The sequence below is a fragment of the Cervus elaphus genome, chromosome 33 (assembly GCF_910594005.1).
Source record: "Cervus elaphus chromosome 33, mCerEla1.1, whole genome shotgun sequence".
Classification (NCBI taxonomy): Eukaryota; Metazoa; Chordata; class Mammalia; order Artiodactyla; family Cervidae; genus Cervus; species Cervus elaphus.
In genome coordinates, this window is record NC_057847.1 from 20,914,460 (window position 1) to 20,937,323 (window position 22,864).

General features: G+C 36.8%; 1 protein-coding gene across 7 annotated transcripts in view; it reads left to right on the top strand.

Annotated features, from left to right (window-relative positions):
* ZNF385B (zinc finger protein 385B) overlaps positions 1–22,864 on the top strand; it is a 337,178-nt gene that overhangs the window by 179,433 nt on the left and 134,881 nt on the right. The window contains exon 1 of one of the 7 annotated variants that reach the window (XM_043894311.1): positions 6,930–7,355. The exons of 5 other annotated variants lie outside the window; for them this stretch is intronic. The gene's annotated coding sequence lies outside the window, so the exon portion shown is untranslated. Of the gene's footprint in view, positions 1–6,929; positions 7,356–20,118; positions 22,066–22,864 lie in introns of those variants that run through there. One more of the 7 variants, XM_043894310.1, reaches the window with a different exon arrangement.

Here is a 22,864-nt window from a genome sequence, read left to right on the forward strand (position 1 = left end):
TGTGTTTATAATTTACCTTCACCTTGTCATTTATTTTTTTTCTTTCTATCCACATACAGTCATGAATCTTTTGAGAAACTTAGCTGCACTTCAGCATTTCCTTCTCCAGTGGGAGTTTAAATGCTGTTATTATGTAGGGAAAGTGAAAGTTGGAAACATTTTCCCTAAATGGAATGTGGGTCTTTTCTATGAGAGTGGTATAATTCTGAAAACTTTTGTTGGGCATTCTCCACATGCTGGTTTCAGTGATGGAGGAAGAAAAAGAAATAATACAAGATTGGTTCTTGCCTTCAAGTATCTCCTGGTGTAGTCATCAAGATTGCTATAAAAACAAGCAGCATCCTACAAAACAAGAAATGCAAGATAGTCACTTTAGTTAAGCAATTTAAATGGCTCTGCCCCTTTGTAGAACCAACATAAAGAATTATGTTACTGATGCTTTCAGTTTAAAGGAGTATTCCTGGGCAAAGATTCAAGAGAGAAAATGTTTGATCCAAAAGATATAGAAATAGATACATAATTCACCAGACTCCCATATTCAGAGAAATATTTTTCTCATCAGAGTAGCTACCTGAGGAAGCTATGCAATACTCCTTTGATTAGAACATTTTAGAATTTCCTCTGGTTGACTTTTCTTTAATTTCATATTAAAATAGTATTTTAAAGGAATGCCACATAGTTTTCAAGTGCTGTGTTTGGTTTCTGATATGTGGAGTTAGTTTCTTTCTTGAGATCATTGTTAGAGTTCAGAATGGATCTGTTATTCCTTGATCCTTAGGTTGGAAGGCATTCATTAGTGACAGTGGCTGGGTCCTGCAATAAATCTGGTCTAGGATGGAAGACTGGCACAAATAAAGACAGATTCTGTTTAGAATTGTTTTCACTCAGGGTTTCTAATGAACCAGCAAACCGCACAACAAACGTGAGACTGAGGTACAGGTAAGTGGAGACGTTTTCTGATGCTCCCTTCCTTGGGAGGGGAGGCGCATTCAAAGAGGTCAGGGTGGTCCACACACCATGGGGAATCTGCTTGGACAGACCAAGTCAGAACTTCTCTCACAGGCTGTGAGGCTAGGAGAAGTGTGTTTATCTGTCATGATAGCAGGAATTTCTTCCTGAATCACCATTATTTACTCTTCTTTTTATTGGGTCATCAAACAACTGCCATCAGTCTTCAGAATGGTATTTAAATTTCCAAAGAGGCCACTTTGCTGAAGCCTGTGGTTGATTTAATCACTACCGGGATAGTGGTTTAATAACTGAGTTGATTTTGTCATCCAAAGTAGTTATTGGGCACCCAGTTTGGAGAGAATATTATACTGACATGGAATGCCATAATATTTAGATAATATAGAATCTCCTTTAATGGAGATATTTTAACAGAAAAGAAAGTTTAGGTAGAAAACAGTTCCATACAAAACTATACAAAGTATTCCTATTTTTTAATTATTTGGGGAAAATACTAGGTAGAGAAGTTTAAAAAGAATCGCTCTAAGTTCTGCCCATTAGTTTAGCTGTGACTAAGAAATGTTAGCCATTAGTTGAAATCAAACATTTGGATGCTCTGTCTTTGGTATGACAGCATGTAATGTAAGCTTATCAAGAATTCTCATTTCATTGCTATTAATTTTTGTTATTTTAAATACTTTCCATCCACATGTACTTGGCACTAAGATATATAAAGGAGTGAATACCTTAGCTTTTTTAAAATCAGAAAATCTGAGTTTAGGCTCAGCTTTGAAAGCGGAGTTTTGAGCAAGTCCCTTAACCTTCCTGGAGGTCAGTTTCTCAGCTTATAAAGTGGGTGTTTTTGAACCACAAACCAGTTTACCAGTAATCAGATCACTCAAGAGATTCTATAGAAGATAGACATGTAATTTCGAGGCGGTTGGTTGGAAAAGTCAAATACCATCTGTTACTCAAAAGGTCTAAATACCTATTCATTCCTATGGAGGTGTTTTGTTATCTGTCAACACACACATACACAGTAGTTGCTAATACAATCATTAAAACATTCTTTTACTCATTTACTTTCTATCTTTTGTCAAATAATGTGCTTCCCCATAATCCAGATAAACAAGGATTCCTCATATCTTTTAGAATTCTTCACAACAGTATCCTCAGGAATCATTTCCTTCTTTACACTCTAAATACTAAGGGCATTTAACATAAAAATATGTTTCTTATAGCAGTGTGTGCTCACTCACTCATTCTTGATTGACTCTTTGCAACCCTTTGGACGATAGCCCTCCAGGTTCCTCTGTCCATGGAATTTTCCAGGCAAGAATATCGGAGGGGTTGCCATTTCCTCCTCCAAGGATCATCACAGCCCAGGGATCGAACCCGTGTCTCTTATGTTTCCTGCATTGCCAGCAGATTCTTTATTCCTGAGCCATCAGGGAAGCCCTGCTTATATCTATATGTCTTTTTTTAATGATTGTGAACCATAAGAATTAATAAGCTCTTTTTAGAAGGGTGAACACTAATTCTAAATCTAATTTTTCAAAGTACCAAACAGCTCAATATTAGAAGATACTGGTTGTTATGCAGACAGAGCCTTAAGTACATGGAATTCATTATGGCATTTATTACAACTTGATGCTATTTTTACAATCCAAATTCAAAACTATGGTAATGTGCAATATCATGAGCTCCATAGTATAACAACTATTAGCATCTCTCATGAAAAAAATCAGCCAATACTGCACCCTAGGTGGCATCACCGCAGTGGAACAGGTGACTCAGCCATGGCAGAGGAGGCAGTTGAGTTAGTTGCAGGCATGACAAGAAAACAAGCTCATTTTAATGGATTTTTTTGGTTGTATTTTTAAGATATCTTCTTGAAAACATTTTAAGATTTACCAATATTATTTTGAGTTCTTATAATTTAGATTTATAGAATACCTTCCATCCCAAAGAATCGAATACAGTCTAATACAGAAGCACTTTACTAACCACATACTAGTTTGCAACAGGGTAATACTGCAGTTACCATGGCAACTACATTATAACTCTTTCTTTTCACTAACTTGAATTTTTTTTTTTTAAGATTCTCTCTTCATACTGACATTTTCAATGCTTGAGCTCTAGTGAAGATGATTTTTACCTTTTCACACTGTGAAAAGTTGAATTAATTTTTTCAAAGGGTTTTGTACTTATTGAATTTTTTGTATCAGGATACTTAAATTTACAACTTGCTGGTCAACTCAAGAAAAAAAGGCTCATGGGGGACTTCCCTGATAGTCTAGTGGCTAAGATTCCAGCCTCTCAATGCAGGAGGCCCAGGTTCGATCCCTGGTCCGGGAACTGGGTCCTACATGCTGCAACTAGGAGCTCGCATGCCACAACTATAGCTCCCGCATGCTGCAATGAAGATCCTTAGTGCCACAACTAACACCCAGCACAGCCAAATAAATACATAAATATGTTTTAAAGGCTTATGAAGCAATAATGTTATCTAGTTTTTCCCCTAACTGTAAGACACAAACATAATATTTACCTCTTGTTTTTTTATGAAAAATTTCAGTGTGCCCAAGCCACATTAAAATGCAAAATAAAATGCTGATGGGATTTAGTTTTTATCAGAAGGACCCATGAAAGACTGGCACAAAAATAATGTATAATAGTTATGTGATAAGCTGAGATGAAGTGGCCACAGGAAAAGTAATGGAGGAAACATGAAAGGCTAATAGAAACTTATTTTCAAGAGTGAAGTACTGACTTTTGCAAGAAAACTGTGAAGGATACAGATCGACTTTGCATTTTCTGTCACCAGCATCATATTAAGCCATGCCCATGTCCAAATAGGTGCTAATGTATACATTTTATCTGTAAAATATAAACATAGTAGTACATACTTTATAGATACTGACTACTACTGAACTATGTTAGTGTTGCTGCGCTGTTTAAGATAAGATGATACAGTGAACCCACAATAAAAATACTAAGCACCAGATGTGGTTAAAAACACAAGAGCCAAGAAAAGTCAAGAACAAAAACCAAGGGAAATAGGATCTTTCTGAGAGGACAGATTAGGGTTTCCCAGGTGGCGCTAGTGGTAAAGAACCTGCCTGCCAATGCAGGAGACATAAGAGATGCAGGTTCAATTCCTGGGTCGGGAATATCCCCTGGAGGAGGGCATAACAATCCATTCTGGTATTCTTGCCTGGAGAATCCCATGGACAGAGGAACCTGGCAGGCTATAGTCCATAGGGTTGCAAAGAGTCAGACATGACTGAAGCGACTTAGTACAAAGGGATAGATACCTGGAAATGGGGTACTGCCATTATGATTAAATGAAAATGTAGAAATGGCACTGGAATTAGGAAGTGGCTGGAGGTTGGAAGAATTTTGAGGACCATGGTAGAAAAATCTTAGATTTCTTTGAACATACTCTTAGAAATATGAACTTTGAAGATGCTGCTAGTGGGGGTACAGTAGGAAGTGAAAACATATTACTGGAAACTAGAAGACAGGAGATCTTTGTTATATAATGGCAAAGCTCAATGGAATTATGCCCTTCAGTTACATTAAAAACTTGTAAAAGGTGAGTGGGTATATCTTATTAAGGAAAATTCCAAGCAAAATGAAGATGTGCCCTGCTTCTTACTGATTAAAGCAAAATGCAAGAAGAGAGACACAAGTTGAAAGAAGAACTTAAAAAGGAACCAGGGCATGATAATTTGGGATATTCTCATCCTATTCAGATGAAAAAAATGCTAAAATTAAGAGATTACCTCTGAAAGTGTAGCATATTAAAATAAAGGCCAAAGGTATGGCTATACCACCATATACAACCATCTTTGCTGTAACCTTTGAAAGATTAAAAGATCAGGGTGTTCAGTCATAAGAGATTAATGTTATACATCAATTAAATTAGAGATCTTCTAGAAATCTGTTTGGCCCTCAGTCATCTCAACAAGAGCCAAAGACAGAGAAAGGATTATCTCAAAAAGTTTTGTGGATGTAGCTTCTTTCTGATGGAGAGTATTGCTGTGCCATCCACAAGAAATCCACAAAGTTCTTAAGAAAATTATATCAGCAGAGACACTACCAATTTGCATGGAAAGAAACAGAGTACAAAATGAAGAGAGGCTATTGGACTCCAAAATTCTACCTATAGGAAGTAGGTTGATAGACTACAGTTGCACACATATGCTACTGTTCATGAAAAAGGGAGGATGACTCAGAGAGCAGAACCAGTGTTCCAGGTACCAGAACTGAGAGCCTCTAGATAAGAAACTACATCTTGATTCTGGCCTTGTCAGGCCCCAAGCACAGAACCCAGTCAAGCTCACTCAAACTTCTTACCTATGGAACCATGAGATAATAAATAAATGTTGTTCCAAGCCCATAAGTTCGTTGATAATTTGGTATGTAGCAATAGAAACCTAATACAGATATTAATCACTAGATTCTCTAAAAGTTTAGCTCATATAGTTCAAAAGAGAGGGGAAAAAAAAAAAAGGTTTCTAGGATTTTATGTATACTCCTAAACTGTTTACAAAAGATTTGCTCTGGAAATGTCTTTTAAATGCTATACTATCTATATGGTTTCTATAGAAATGCAGTTTTTAAGCTTTCCAGGAAGGAATAAAGGAAGTTTACACAGCTGTTAAACAACCCACATAAAAAATAAAAAAAATTTAAAAAAAAATTTTAAAAAAAAATTAAAAAAAAAAACAACCCACAGTTTCTCACACAGAGGCCTAACTATTTAAACTAAAAAGACCGAGGAAAGCTTTTTTACTAAAAAAGCCAAATTCTCACCAACAGTGTAAGAGGGTTCCGTTTTCTCCACACCCTCTCCAGCATTTATTGCTTGTAGACTTTTGGATAGCAGCCATCCTGACTGGCGTGCAATGGTACCTCATTGTGGTTTTGATATGCATTTCTCCAATAATGAGTGATGTTGAGCATCTTTTCATGTGTTTGTTAGCCATCTGTATGTCTTCTTTGGAGAAATGTCTGTTTAGTTCTTTGGCCCATTTTTTGATTGGGTCATTTATTTTTCTGGAATTGAGCTGCAGGAGTTGCTTGTATATTTTTGAGATTAATCTTTTGTCTGTTTCTTCATTTGCTATTATTTTCTCCCAATCTGAGGGCTGTCTTTTCACCTTACTTATAGTTTCCTTTGTAGTGCAAAAGCTTTTAAGTTTCATTAGGTCCCATTTGTTTAGTTTTGCTTTTATTTCCAATATTCTGGGAGGTGGGTCATAGAGGATCTTGCTGTGATTTATGTCGGAGAGTGTTTTGCCTATGTTCTCCTCTAGGAGTTTTATAGTTTCTGGTCTTACATTTAGATCTTTAATCCATTTTGAGTTTATTTTTGTGTATGGTGTTAGAAAGTGTTCTAGTTTCATTCTTTTACAAGTGGTTGACCAGTTTTCCCAGCACCACTTGTTAAAGAGGTTGTCTTTTTTCCATTGTATATCCTTGCCTCCTTTGTCAAAGATAAGGTGTCCATAGGTTTGTGGATTTATCTCTGGGCTTTCTATTCTGTTCCATTGATCTATATTTCTGTCTTTGTGCCAGTACCGATGCATGAGACAAGTGCTCGGGCCTGGTGCACTGGGAAGACCCAGAGGAATCGGGTGGAGAGGGAGGTGGGAGGGGGGATCGGGATGGGGAATACGTGTAAATCTATGGCTGATTCATATCAATGTATGACAAAACCCACTGAAATGTTGTGAAGTAATTAGCCTCCAACTAATAAAAAAAAAAAAAAGCCAAATTCTTTGTTTTGAAAGTAGTAACAAAGATCAGATAGTTAAAGGATGATTTTTCCTTTGAATTGTCCTAATTTCAGATTTAAATTGTTTTTAAATGATAGTTTTTACTTTTTACAATATAAGTTCTGTTTAGTGATTAACACTAAATGAAGATAAAAATCAGGTTATTATTTTTCATTGACATTTATTTTATGCTTGTATAAAAGTTGTTTTATTGTGATATCATAAACCTGCAGTCTGTGAGTCATATTGTAAGAGTTCACCTTTATCACTTGAGACAAGGGCTTTGTATCACAGTTTGAAGAAGATATTGTTGTCCTGAGATGAGAGTGCTACTTAACAAGCATGTTTTGGCATCGCACCTCCTCTTTATCTGAACTAGCTTCAAAAATACTAATGTCAAAAATAACATCAGCTTACAATGGGCTTGCAGCAGTGATGGTAGTTTTAGCAACTGAATCAACCTTAGGCTAAGTGCCAGTAGCTGGCTCAAGTCATATTTTAGGATATTATCTTCTGTGACTTACACTCAGAACACTGGGGCTTAGTTGTAGGCACTCACAAAGAAGACTAGAAGCCAGTGGTGGTGAACAATCTCTTCCCTGCTGTACCATACACAAAAAAGTAGGTATGATTAAGTGTATGTTGATGAGATGACAATGACTAAATGAGCAGAGCTGCCATTGGAGAGCAGTGGACCCTTTACAATTGCTGTGAGCTCTGTTCATTAATGACACCTGACAGAATTAACCACCTCTTATTCTAATAGTTATTCAGATTTATTTGTGTTACTGCCAAATGAAGTTGAAATTAGAATTGCTTAATAATAATAACAAATTAAACAAACTACTAACCTATACTAGTAGGCAAAGGGCTCAAAAGAAAATAAGAAGTAAGTCACTCAAGCAGCAAAATGACTTTTTTTAACCTTTACTTTCTTCTAGTAAATGGTCTTATTTTCTTTGGTCTTTTTGTCCTTTTATGCCAGCTTTTTCTTTTCAAAGTTGAAATAAATACATCTGGTTGTTTTACTTCCACCCATCCCTTTCCCATCATCGCTTATATGACCTGGTAGTGGAAATTATATTTGGAGAATATGACAACTACACATGTGCTCTTTAACTTAATGATATTAGAAAGCTTTTGAAGGAAGATTGCTATAACTAAGGTGATCATTTATCCCAGTTTGCTTCGGACAGTCCCAGTCTATGCCTATTAATAGCTTCTCCTTTCATTCTCAAAACTCTCCTGGTTTAAATGGTAAATTACATAGTCACCCTAGCAGTAACTAAGCTGGGCAAAAGGATGGTATAGAAAAATGTATGAACTTAATAGTTGGAATTTTGGTAGAACCAAGTTATTAATAACAGCAAGGACAGAATTGCCTTTCTTGGCACTGGGGTCTCTATGTACTCAACAGAACTTTGTCATCTTTTAGGAGTGTTTTCAAGTATTTAAGCTTTTTTTTTCCTTGTTTATATGCAAGAAAATTGAATTATCCAGGTTCTTATAGAATTATAATAAATGAAAGGATATTTTTCCATTCAATAATTTAAAAAATATTCCTAACAAAAATTCTTACTGAATTATATTTTAGAAATATAAATGGAGTTTTAATAAAATGAAATAATGGATTTTTGAAAAAAAATTTAGAGGACAGTATTGTTGCTGATAATTTGGAGAGAAGAAAAAGTGTTTAAATGCAAAATATTTAAAATGCTACAGCAAACAGAATAAAATTAGTAGAGTGGTGTCTTTTTCAGATAGTTTAATATTCTTTGTCTTATATAATTTTTGGAGGCTATTTTTGTTATGTTTCAGTGTTTATTACAGTTTAAAGAAAATGTTTCTTGTCCCAGACCAGGCTTTCATTCCTTCTAACAGCAAGTAACTCATTTTTTATCATAATTTATAGTACATTTTGGAGAAATTTAATTGAACCCAGACAAGTTATTTCCTTTGTCTCTTCTTCTAACGATAACTATTTATGGTGAATTGAATAAATAAAGCTTACTGCAAAGAATTGATTTTAGAATCCCCATGTAGGTTGTAACAGACAGTATTCCCATTTGAAGATTCACAGTGTTTACTTACAATATACTTAGTATAAGGTTTTAGGGATTTTTGAGAGGGCATTAGAGTCTGCTACCAATAAAAATGAAGACATAGAGGAGTAAAATATCTGGTGACTGCCAAAACCCTTCCATAAGCATACAACTTTCATTTAGAGCCAACACACTTTCAGTTTAACATTTTGTTACCTTGTTAATAATTGATGTAATGCAACAATCCCATCTGGACCATGAAATAATAAGACATAATTACAAATAATTTTATAATATATTTTTTATGTAAAAAAGTTATCCAACAATCTTACCGTGTACTTTCATTCAGTATTTTTTTCCCCGGTTACCAAATAGTAGCACTTTTACAGGATGAAATTTGCTGTGGGGATCTGCTGTTGTAAGCATAACAGGGGGTTAATCGCAATGTCATACTTTCATTCTCAGTTTTTAAATGAGGTATACTTATTGCCAAAGTAAAGCATTCTATGAAAATGTGGAGATGCTGTAATGATTGTTATGATTGAATTGTGTGTTTTAGCCATCCAACTTACTGAGACTGTTAAATTACAGTGGCCAGTACTATACTTATGAGTTAATAAAATGGCAGTTATTTAAGGAAAGTTTTTTTTTCCCCCTAAGTAGACATTATGTTTGCCTGTGTGAACAACTAGAGGATGTAGAGTGCTCTTCACTACATCACTGTTGGAAGGTCTACATGTTTTCCAGGAAAAAAAGATGAAAAAGGGAGGAAGAGCAGGTAAAGAGAGATCTGCCAGACTCCGTCTTGCCTCATTTTTGAGAGCATTCATAACTGTTTATTCTTCATAAATGGAGTATGCCCAGATTTCAGTGATTTAATTTTTGAAAAGATACTGTCCCTACACAATTTGTAATCTCAAAATAACTAACCACACTACTGCTGACATGACTACATTTTCTCATTATGAAGCGTGAGGTGGGCTCTTGGACTTGCTTTCCACTGAGGATAGAGAAAATTAGCTGTGTGACACTTACAGTCACTGGAGCAGAAGGGACCTTGGGGTCCAGGTGGCCTTATGGAATAGACTTGGAGGGAGACCTCAGCTTCAGCCTAACAGCTCTGATGCTTGATAAATCACTGAAAGGCTTTGCCTGTGCCTCAGTTTATCTATTAAGGACAATCTACACATTCCATCATGTCCGATTTATGAGGACAAGAGAGAGAATCTATGTGAACCCCAAGGAGAACACATTCCTAGTGTAAAGTATGCAGAACAACGGACAAGTCACAGCAGAAGGAGAAAGGCCAGTTGCTTTTATTCTTTACACTGAAGCCATAGCAGGTGCCGAGGTCACCATTGGGTAGAACAGTCTTGAGGTGCTTCTAAGAAATTAACCCAGCTTAGAAGGGATTAAGTTAAAGTTTCACTAGGGGAGCAACTTTCTAGGGATGATCATTACACAAAGTCTTTTAAGAAGGTTTATAGGAAAAGCATTAGCCAACCCAATCCCCTGTATCCTACTGCGTTCTATCTGCTTGCTTGAGAGTCATGTCCCTCTAAGCACTTTAATTGCAGTCTGTATTTTCCTAGTCACCAAAATTATGTTCTACTCAAAGTAAAACGTCTTCTAATAGGAATGTTCATCCAAGAACCACAGGAAGCTGAAGAAATTTCATTTTGGAACTACAGTATACAGATAATACAGAAAGGACTGAGTGAGCATTTTTAATTATATGGAACAAATAGGAAATATACAGTGAAAAGAATAAAAAAATACTAGCATAAAAAGTTCATATGATTACAAAAAGAGTTTCTAAGAGCTTGAATATATGTGTAGATATATATGTGCCTGTACTTATAGGTATAATTTATATTGAAATATTAAATATATCAAGTATATATTCATATATTGTTTCTTGTGAGGAATGAGCCACTTCGGGACTGAAACGTTTTATCTTTGCAATAAGTAGCTGGATAATTAGAAGCTCTCCAAAGTCTCAGTAAAGCTTTACTTTCTAGGTTTGTGCTTACCATCAGTCATCATAAGTAAATGTGTCAGGTAAAGCATTTATCTAAAGTGAAAGCTGAAACCATCAAATGATATTTATGTAGTTGTAACCATGTAAAATTCTTCAAAGGGGGCAGAAAGAGGATTTTAAAAGGAGAAATGAAGCTACTATTTATTGAGGACTACCACTTTCTAGATGGAAAAATAATTGTAATAATAATAGTAACAACAGTCACAGATAAAACAAGTAAATGGATGCAGGTAAAAGTCTCAGATGCCAGGCTTTGCGCTAAACACCCATGGATACATTGTCTCATATCATACCATGAAATATTAATAAACCCTAACATAATCCCCATCTTACAAATGAGAGACCTGAAACACAGATGCATTCATTTGCCAGACTCTACTGAGGCTATGAAGCTTGTGTTCAAAGCCCAGCTGTCTGTCCTCGGAGTCTGTTCCCTCTCCCACTCAGTTCTGACAACCCTGGAATGTGGCATCATCTACTGATGCAGGTATTAGTTTCCCTGTTTAGGGGAAGTTTAGGTGACTTCTCTAGGATCACACACAGATTCTACAGCAAGGAAGTTAACCCAGCCCTTTTTAAACATGTGCTTTCTGCTATACTAGTCTACATTTCCCCTTTTTAGAACTTTTGTCCTTATGGTGAAAGTTTAATGAATCTTGAATTAGATATCTGACTATATTATATCTGCCTCCCAAAGGAAAAATCAGCAGATCAACACTAGGTTTCACACTAGCAATAAATATTTACATCACAGTAACATCCGTTTTTTTTGTTGTTGTTGTTGTTTTCCAAAGTGGCCTGTTACATAGGTTTCCGTAGGAATCAATTCTTATCACTGACACAGGACAGTTTCACAAGTTTCTAAACTTGCTTGCATTGCAGTGACTAAACTGACGGTGTCTCAGTGACATTTTTTTTGTTCATGGAGCTACTAAGGTAGAGTAAGGCTTGGTCAATTATTTCTAAATTCTTGGACCCTATAGAAAACATTCTTCATGCATCAGATTCAGTTTCAGTGGAAATAAACAAATAGGAAAGAGACATGTAATCTGGACTTTAATTGGCGTGGAAGAGAACTGCTATTTCTCTCCCCCTTTCTGGAGTGCAGGAAATTGCTATGGATTAAAGAAGTGCCAATACAGCCTCCCATTTAGCCCACTTTAGAAATGTACACGTGCTCTCTCTTTCCTTAATCTTCTCTTCTCTACTGGTCTCTTTTCCCTGTGGAATGTGTGTATTTGGGCAGCTCTGACTTGTTTGGATTTGATGGGAGAATAAACTGGAAGCTGGGTCATTCAGTGCTGGGCTCTCTGCTAATACAAGTAGAAATTAAAACAGTTAGACCAGAGTCAAGCCCCCTGTTCACTTCATGTAAGCCATTGAACAACTCGAGAGTAATGATGTTTTTTTATTTCCTCCTGGCATTAAGACTGAGAAGCAAACTAACAAGTAACAAGAAAATTCAAAATTAAAGCTGACATGTCTTCCTTAATTTTCCCCAAAGTGTTTGAGTATGGTTATTATTTAATGCTACTTTGTCCCTTAAATATAGGGTGTACCAGTCAACATATGAAATTGTTTTAGATAATAGAAGTTTGCCTGAAAGCTAAGACCAAAATATGAAAAATATACCAGAGTGGCTGAAAGTGGGGAGTTCTAAAATCCTGAAGTGCAGACTAATGCAGAGCTTTCTCTGAGATGCTAGGTAGGGTTTTACAAGCGTTCCTGTCATTTTGTGATGTTTTCCTTCTTTGTCTACCCCTCGAGTTCAGCCCTACTGTATCATCACATTTTGCTGTTCAGATTCACCACCACTGATGGTGGGTCAGGAACATCATCCATGTACAAAAAGCACAGTGCACTATAACATTTAAAAAATATGGGAAAGAAAAGGTGCTTCAGTCACTAGGCATGCTGAACTCAGAGCTGTCAAGCAAATTATGCCAGCCCAGGAGGTCTGCTCAAAGAATCACTGTGGTGTGGCAGGTGATGAATGAGTGGTTTTCATGCCCTCAGGCTCCTTCCCAAGAGAGAGAGACTAAATTGGAAGATGATTTTAGCAAGCATGGTGGGTAAGTCTGACAGAACTCAGATCCCACCTCTTACCTCTACATGCATGAGGAATGAAGGCAGGACCGGGTCTTGGCTTGTGGGATGTTCAGTACAGAGATGAGAAAAATCATCTTCCTTATTCATTCTGCCTCTTTGAAATGAAAATTTGCTCAAACAGAACAAGATTTCTGATTTAAATCAGAAGCATTGCGGATCCAAAGAAAAGGGCCTGCAAAGTGCTTACCTTTCCAATGGTGGTTAGAGATGGGCATTGAGAAAATGGCACCCAGCTCTTGACCTCATCCCAGAAAGTCAGGGCTTCCCTCATAGCTCAGTTGGTGAAGAATCTGCCTGCAATGCGGGAGACCCAGGTTTGAGTCTTGGATTGGGAAGATCCCCTAGAGAAGGAAATGGCAACTCACTCCAGTATTCCTGCCTGGAGAATCCCATGGACAGAGGAGCCTGGCAGGCTACAGTCCATGGGGTCACAAGAGCTGGACACGACTTAGCGACTAAACCACCACCACCAGGAAGTCAAGTCTTCTCGTTTTCAAGCCCCGTCAACTCCCAAAGGGATATGAAAGACCACTTTATCTTTGGAGAGAAACTAAATATAGGGCAAGTTTGTTTTACTTCATATTAATAGATTTAGAAATGGAATTTATTATTAGAAGAAACTAGAAATTGAATATTCATTAGTACCCTTGATCCTCTTTTGAGCAGATGACTTGAAAGAAAAGCTGGGTTTGGAAGGAATCTTTTTTAATCTTCTCTTTTTCCTGTGCTTTTGGGGCCAATGTTAAGTTTTGCCATCTGTAGAACATGTTCATTTTAAGTGTCTTACTTATAAGCTTCAGCTCTTTCAGGAAATTGTTTTTTGCTTATGTTACCTAAATGGCAGAAATTGGCTTCCATCTCACATCATCTCTGCATTATTAAAATGCAGCTTGTTGTGCAGAGTTTTAATGGACTCTTTAGGGCCTTTACATATTAATGTTACATACTAAGAACTATTAAAGCATTCCAAATAAAACACATTCACCAGTTAAATGTTCTGTTTGTGATCATGAATGAAAAGGACAAGCTAGTTATTTTCATGGCCATTTGGAAAAAAAAAAGTTGTCGTCTAATACAAACTTAGTCTCCTCATATAAGGCAATGTAATCATATAATTCAAGGAAGTCTAGAATTTATTACTCTCTCCTTTTGATGCTTATCTTTAAGTAGTGAATACAAACAAAAACAATTTCAAGCTACTCTTGATTATTTTAGTATGAAGTACTTACAGAAAATTCTTAATCTAAGACAGATTTTTCTTCTGTCAACAAGAAGAATGCGGGTAATCCTTAATTTTTCTTCAGCTGGTATGTACTTAGGGATTCTGAACACTTTAAAAATATGTAAATGATGTTAACTGATCAACCAGGTAGAAGAGGCAGAGAGTAGGAAAGAAAATGAGAAAAAAATACATCAGTTTAAAATTGTTTGTCTCACTTTCCTCTCTCAATCTGAAAGGAGTACCATTTTCTCATCATATATTTACTCAACTATTTGGTATTAAAGCTTTGTTCAATCAAGGTAGCAACCTATAAAGTTGGGCCCTGGGTACCTACTTTTTAAACAGATGAGGTAGTGTCCCAGTATAATGCTGAGAGCTCTAGTTTAAAGTCAGGAAATATCCAGAGTGTTCATTCCCTACACTGCTTCCCATTAGATGGGTGGCCTATGGTGGTTTAGTCGTTCAGTTGTGTCCGACTCCATGAGACCCCATGAACTGAAGCCTGCCAGGCTCCTCTGTCCATGGGATTCTCCAGGCAAGAATACTGGAGTGGGTTGCATTTCCTTCTCCACGGGATCTTCCTGACCCAGATTGGTGGCCTGGAGTAAGTCACATAAATTGTCTGGGCCTATTTCTTCATTGATAGTAATAAGACCTTGGACTAGATTCATTCAACAGATATTTTGTTGTTGTTCAGTTGCTCAGTCGTGTTTGAATCTTTGAGACCCCATGGACTGCGGCACGCCAGGTTTCCCTGTCCTTCACCATCTCCTGAAGTTTGCTCAAATTCATGTCCATTGAGTCAGTGATGCCATCCAACCATCTCATCCTCTGTCATCCCCTTCTCCTCCGGCCTTCAATCTTTCCCAGCATCAGGGTCTTTTCCAATGAGTCAGCTCTTCTCATCAGGTGCCCAAAGTATTGAAGCTTCAGCTTCAGCATCAGTTCCTCCAAAGAATATTCAAGGTTGACTTCCTTTAGGATTGATTGGTTTGATCTCCTTGCAGTCCAAGGAACTCTCAAGCGTCTTCACCAGCACCACAGTTTGAAGGCATCAATTCTTTGGTGCTCAGCCTTTTTTTACTGTCCAGCTCTCACATCCATACATGACTACTGGAAAAACCATAGCTTTGACTAGACGGACCTTTGTTGGCAAAGTAATATCTCTGCTTTTTAATATGCTGTCAAGGTTTGACACTGCTTTTCTTTCAAGGAACAAGTGTCTTAATTTCATGTCTGCAGTCACTGTCCACAGTGATTTTGGAGCCCAAGGAAGTCTGTCACTCTTTCCATTGTTTCCCCATCTATTTGCCATGAAGTGATGGGACCAGATGCAATGATCTTCATTTTTTGAATGTTGAGTTTTAAGCCAACTTTTCCACTCTCCTTTTTCACCTTCATCAAGAGGCTCTTTAATTCTTCTTTGCTTTCTACCATAAAGGTGGCGTCATCTGCATAGCTGAAGTTATTGATATTTCTCCTGACAGTCTTCATTCCAGCTTGTGTTTCATCCAGCCTGGCATTTTGCATGATGTGCTCTGCATATGAGTTAAATAAGCAGGGTGACAATATACAGCCTTAACGTACCCCTTTCCCAATTCGGAACCAGTCTGTTGTTCCATGTCCGGTTCTAACTGTTGCTTCTTGACCTGCATACAGATTTCTCAGGAGGCAGGTAAGGTGGTCTGGAATTCCTATCTCTTTAAGAATTTTCCACAGTTGTGATCCACAGTCAAAGGTTTTAGCGTAGTCAATGAAGAAGTAAATGTTTTTCTGGAATTCTCTCGCTTCTTCTCTGATTCAGAGAATGTTGGCAATTTGATCTCTGGCTCCTCTGCCTTTTCTAAATCCAGCTTGTACATCTGGAAGTGCTTTGCACAGTATGGCCATTTTAATAACATTGATTCTTCCGATCCAAGAGCATGGGATATCTTTCCATATCTTTGAATCATTTTCAATTTCCGTTATTAGTGTTTCCTAGTTCTCAGCATAGAAGCCTTTCACTTCCTTGATCAGATTTATTCCTAAGTATTTTTATGTAATTTTTAAAGGAATTTTTTTCTTTCCTTTTTTATATTTCACTTTTAAAGTAAAGAAGTGCAACAGATTTCTGCACATTAATCTTGTATCCTGCTAACTTGCTGAATTAGTTTAGCAGTTTTAGCAGTTTTTGTTGAAGTCTTTAGGGTTTTCTGTATGTAGTATCATGTCATCTCTATATAGTAGAAGTTCTACCTCTTCTTTTCCAATTTGAATACCTTTTATTTCTATTTCTTGTCTGACTGCTGTGGCTAGGACTTCCAATACTATATTGATAGATGTGCTGAGAGTGAATATCCTTGTCTTATTCCAGATTTTAGTGGGAAGGCTTACAGCTTTTCATCATTGAGTATTATGTAGGCTATAGGTTTGTCATAAAGTTGAAATATGGTCCCACTATGCCTACTTTGGTAAAAATTTTTATCATGAATGGATGTTGAATTTTACCAAATACTTTTTCTGTATCTTGCAGTAAAGTGGTTTTGATACTAACAACAGATATTTATGTAAGGTACAAGTTTTTTGTCTTGGGGTGGGTTACCAAAGGAAGAATAGTTAGTTCTGTCTGGGTTTAGGTGAAAGAAAGGAGGTTGACAAAGACTCTACAGAGAAGAACTGAACTGAACTTGAATTTGAATATTATTTGAACTGAATAATAGATAAGTTTGAACTGAATTTGGATGTTATTCACCAGATGAACAAGATAAGGAAGGTATAACAGCACAGGACTATAGGACTAAGTCAGCATAAAGCCTCAAGACCTACAGAGAGCCTGTGTGGCTAGAATGCAAGCATGAGATACAACATGTAAGGGATAGCTAGAAAAAGTGAAAAGGCTTTACGTGACACAAAAGGTTGGATTTTTATGAGAAGCCATGACAGTTTCAAGTAGAGTCTGTCAGCTGTTCATAAATGTGTTCTAGGAAGACCAATTTATTCAAATATGACAAAGATTAGATGCAAGAAATCCACTTAGAAGGTTATTACAGAGGCACGGGGAAGCGGGATGAAAGAGTAGTGTCCATGGAGTGGAAGGGAAAAAACTGTAAGACATGAGGAAAGGGATTTGTCTAAAATCCCTGAATGGATGAAGAATGAGGAAAGAAGAGGAAGGTCTCTATAATCCACATTAGCTTTTGCGTCCTATGAGTCAGTTATTCAAGACTGCTAGGTCAAAACCTCTTGATTCAAGAGATTTTCATAAACATACTTAATGTAAATATGTTTTAGAGCTTGATATTTTGAATTCTTGCTTTTAAACTATTAGAATCATTGTGTTTTTGAAGGGAACTTAATATTTGCACCGAATGAGTCAGGTATAAAAAATTGATTCTTTATTCAGAAGACGTACCATAGACAAGTAAATGGGCACTGTTAAGTCACCCTGAATCATGTGGCATATTGTGAAGAGGCAAAAATAGTCCGGTTAAGTGCTCACATTCAGAAATCCTATGAGATAGCTTAATATAAATACCCAGGAGACTCAGAAAGCCCCAAAGAAGAACAAAGCCTGTAAGAAGCACCCCCCAGCTAACCTGAAGTCAGAATGCATGCTTAAAGTTCCTCCTACCCATCTCCACCCACCTTCGATTTGTTTTTGTTTTTTTACTCTGGCTGTGTTTGTCACTTAGCAAATTTCTGGAGGGTATCTCTGCTTGATCCCACCGCATTCAGTCCAGCCCATTCTAAGAACACACCAATAGCTTGGTTCTCTACTGTGTCTTCTCCACTGCTGGCTCGTCGAGTGTCTCCTCCTCAGCCTACTTGATCTTTATGTCATGATTATGAAATTCTCTCATTTTCCCTCTGTGACATCATGGTCACCCTCGTTTTCACTCACCTCTGTCCACTTTGCCACTGTCAGGTCATGGGCTCCTCCTTCCTGGAGCTCTCTATGTACTGTCCCTGGGCCATTCATCCACACAAACAACTTCTGTGTGTAGCCAGTGTCTCTTCTAGGGCCTGAGTCATGTCCTTATGTTCCCAAAACAAAAACCTAACTTTCTACTAAACATCTTCACCTGTTTGTCCTTCAGGCAACTCAAATTTAACACATCCAAAAGTGAACTCCTTCTTCCTCAGATGTTTGCTTTTTCTGTTTACAATCTCTCATCCTGTCATGACTATATCTCTGCATTCATCTGCTCATGTACACACCTTTTCACACTTTCCTGTCAGGCAAACCTTGCCACGCTAAGCAGGTTAAACCTCATTTTTTCTCGCAGATGTATTGTACTCTATAAATTCTGAGTCTTTGCACATGCTTAGAAGACCTTCTTGTTACACATAAGAATAAATATATACATACAATCATTTACTTTACCTGTCTGAGTTTCACTGAACATTCAAACCTCTGTGCAAGACTTACTTCCTCCAGAAAAAATTTTTTACTTTAGGCCTCCATTATTAAATACCCATCTTTTGTAGTTTTATGGTGGATTATACTCTATTATAGCAGTTCTCAATTAGGGTGGGAGGGAGAAGGGTGGGAGTGTAATTTTTGTCCTTAGGGGAAATTTGACAATGTCTAGAGATACTTGGTTGTAATAAAGCATTGGGGTGCTCCCAGCACCTGGTGAGTAGAAGCCAGGATGCTGCTAAATATCCTACAATGTAAAGCCCCTACAACAAAGAATCATTCGGTACTAAATATCATTAGTGCTGAGGGTGAGAAAACCCATTCTATTGTAATTACATACTATTTCTTTTTCTATTTCTGTCACTAAACTATAAGGTTTGGAGAAGAGGAATTGTGTCTTATTTGACATTGTACATACAATAGCTAACAGCTATATGCAGGAAGTAAAGCTGCTTGGCAGATGGTAAATGCTCAGTAAACATGAGTACATAAACAGGTGGGATAGATTGATGGATGGTTTGAATGGTGTCACATTCAGACCCAGAGAGATAAACTACATATGTGGACAGAGGGCAATAGGTTCTGAGGTTATACTTCTAAAATAGCCTTGATGCCACTTCTACTGTCTGAAGTCTGATCATGGAGAGCGGTAGGAGGGCTCAAGCTGTGGATTCATGTTTCTGTCTTGTTGCATATTTAAATATATTTTATTTTGCTTATTTAAATATTGTACTATATTACTTGTTGAGTGAGATATAAAAATGTATATGTTTGTACCCATTACTAGTAACTGACATAGTTCTAAGTACCTACTATAAGCAAGACATTTTAGCATGCTGTGATGGGAGAATAGGGTTTGGTTTAAATTCTGGCTTAGTTTCAATACTGAGTTTTATATACCTAAGCAAGTGTAATAGTGTCATTTTCTCAGCTATAAGCATAGTGCTGTTTTGATAATTATATGGACTAAAGTACTTATTATGGAAAACATTTCCTTCTGCCTCTTCTAAAAACTGCCAATATTAGTTAGGAATTGCACTTGACTCAGAGACAGAACTCTGATAGTAATGGCTTATGAAGGTAGTTTATTTTTCTCCCACACAAAAGAAGTCTGGAGGTCTACAATCCAACATTTGTATTATGCCTCCAAAAATTCATTAAGGAAACCAGGCTCTTTTTAGCTTAACATTTTGCCAGTCCTAAATATGGCCCTGGTACTTAGAATGTCTACTAGAGCTCCACTCACCACTTCTGTTCGCCAGGCAGCAGTCTAGAGGGTAGGTTGAAGAAAGTCATGCCCTCTTTCTTTTAAGGAGTCTTCCAAAACACATTTCTGCTAACAGTAAGTGTGTTCTTGTATAAATTCCTTAAGACCTGGTATCTTAGAATTTAAAGGCCAGAAATGTAGCATTTAAAGAATTCATTTATCATTCTATAACATTATTTTACCACCTCCAAATTAGTGTTTGTACACACACACATGTACGTATTCCCAAATAAGTTTACTATTTTTGATGCAGACATATAGAAATGGAGATCATTAATTCTGACATTCAAAACTTGTTTAATTTTTTTACAATCATATTATTTACTAAGAAAAGGATAGAAACAGTGATACTTCAGCAGCACTGAGCACACCTACTGTCCAGATCTGAATTTCTAAATACCTTCTCTAGTAAACAGAAGTAGGCATCCTTTGAGATCAGGGTTAACATCACCAGTAATAAGTCATCACTATCTATTCCTTGGTATGAAGTTATGAAAAGGACACTTTACCTCTGTGGTATTTTCCTTCAAGAAACTCATAACTCCAGATCAACCATGAAAAAAACATTTAAACAAACCCAAACTGAGGGAAATGTACAAAATACCAGTACTTCTCAAACTTTTCAAGTTCAAGATAAAAAAAAAATGAACAACTGAGAAAATTGTCAGGGACTAGAGGAGACTAGGGAAGCTTGATAAGTAAATGTAATATGGTATTTTGGGATTGTATTCTGGATTGGGAAAGCATATTAGTGCAATATAAATGAAGTCTGGACTTCTATTAATAGAAATGTACCAATATTTATTTCTCAGTTTTGACAAATGTAACATGATAATATAAGGTTTCCCATTAGAGGAAAGTGGGTGAGGAATATACAGGAACTCTCTGTATTAACTTCATAATTTTTCTATAAAGTCAAATTTATTCCAAAACATAGTTTATTTTAAAAATACAAATTTCTGACACATATTGAAAGCCTGTTATATTCACTTGTATAGGACATTGTTCCCAGTATATTTGATTGAGTATATTTTCCAAGCATGCATATACTTTGTCTAGTTTGTTTTCTGATGTCTCCCCAATATCTAAAATACCTGACATAGAGTAGGCACTCAATAAATGCTTGTTAAATGTTGAATGAATACACACATATTGCCTTCTGAGAACAAATTTATGTGTTAACCTAAGGATAACACTAAGGAAGAAAATGCACATCAGAAATCCCTCTGATCTGTTTCTGAGTCATTGTGATTTCCCAATGTATTATTTTGTAAATGATTAGGGCATTCTGATTAGCCCTTCACTGCACAGTCCAGGAATAGTTTGTTCCATTAGGAAAACAAGAGAGAAAGATCCTGGAGGAGTTGGTAACAGTCAGGTTCTTTATTAGAAAAATAGAGGTTTGTGCCACTGATTCTAATTCAAAGAAACTGAAGCCTTTTTATAATACTATAAGATTAATAGATCAGGTATTCGAAAATGGCACAGTACTCATTTTCTATAAATTAGTCGTTTTATCTCTATTACTATAAAAAAAAAAGATCTAATGGGAAAGGCACTTGATTAAAATCCTGGCCTCACTACTGACTACATATGTGATTATAAGAAAGTTTTTAAATCTCTCTAACCCTCAATCTCTAGTAAAAATGAAACAGTGTACCTTACAAAGTATATGTACAATCCTTTACTAATGAAAATACAAGATCGATTACTATAACAAATGCTCAAGAATACAGTGACTCTCACAAATAGAGGCCTGTTTCTTCTTACCTAACAACCCATGAATGGAATAACACCTTTTCGGAAACTCAGGCTACTCCATCTTGTTGCTTAGTCACCTCTGATCTGCATTCCTTTTTTTTCTCCCCACATGTTCAACTCACCCTCACTTCCACGTTCCAGGTCACAGGAAGGAGGAACTCTGAAGGAAACACATCTTTCCTTCCAAGGGTGTGACCCGGAAACACATCTTTCCTTCCAAGGGTGTGACCCGGAAGTTATCAGTTCCACTTACATCTCATTGGGCACAACCTAGTCATGTGGCCCCAGCTAACTGCAATGGAAGCTGGGAAATGTTTTCTTTAGCTGGGAAGCAATTCGGCCAAACTAGTATTTTCATGTTGTGGAGACTGACGAGAAAATTAGCAGAGCCTGCCATAAGCACTTGGAGTAGTGCCTTACATGGAATGAATGCTCTCCGAATGATATTCTCTTTAACTCATCTGAAAGAGGATGAGAATAAAAGGATAAGGTAGGTGGCAACATTTTATCAACTATGACTTTTTTGTCAGAATTTAGGATGGACCTTTCTGGGAAGCTATGTTTGCATTTGAAAACTTGTTTATCTTCTTCAAATTAAGACACAGCTCCCAAGAAATGATTTATATTCATCCTAAGGAAAATAAGCTGCAGAATGATTTCAAAGTGTACTTGTTTTATATGTAATGGCCTCAGCTAGCTTTTCCTCTAGCTCAGGAAACTGGTAGATTAATTTAGGAACAGTGTCCTGGTGGAAAAAGAAAGATACAAAGTAGAATTATGTTGCTTATTTTTATATAGAAATTCTTTTATTTGTTCAGTTGTAATTTTGTCAATTGGAATTCTACTTTCTACTTTTAGCATGGGTTCACTTTTAAACTTTTAACAATAATTTATACTTACAGATGTGGGACTGCATCTTTAGGAACTTTTTTTCCATTTTTCTATTGATTTAGTTTGATTGGTTTCCTGAGGATATTTACTTTAACGCGCTGAACTTGGGTCCAGGCAAAGCAGTTTATACAGTGCCCCATTCATGCTAAGCTTACCTAGGACATTCTTACATTCATGAGTCCCAAGCGTATGTTGTCAGACCCTCATGTGATCTCTCAGACCACACTGCTCTCCACTTGGTAGCTGGACATAGCATGGTTGGCCCTGCCCTTGAGTTGACAGCAATATGAAGGATGAACGTGATGCTGATGGTGTTAGTGAGCTTGGGTTGCTATGAGAAAATCCTATAGACCCAGCCACTTAAACAACAGCCATTTATTTCCCACAGTTTTGCAGAC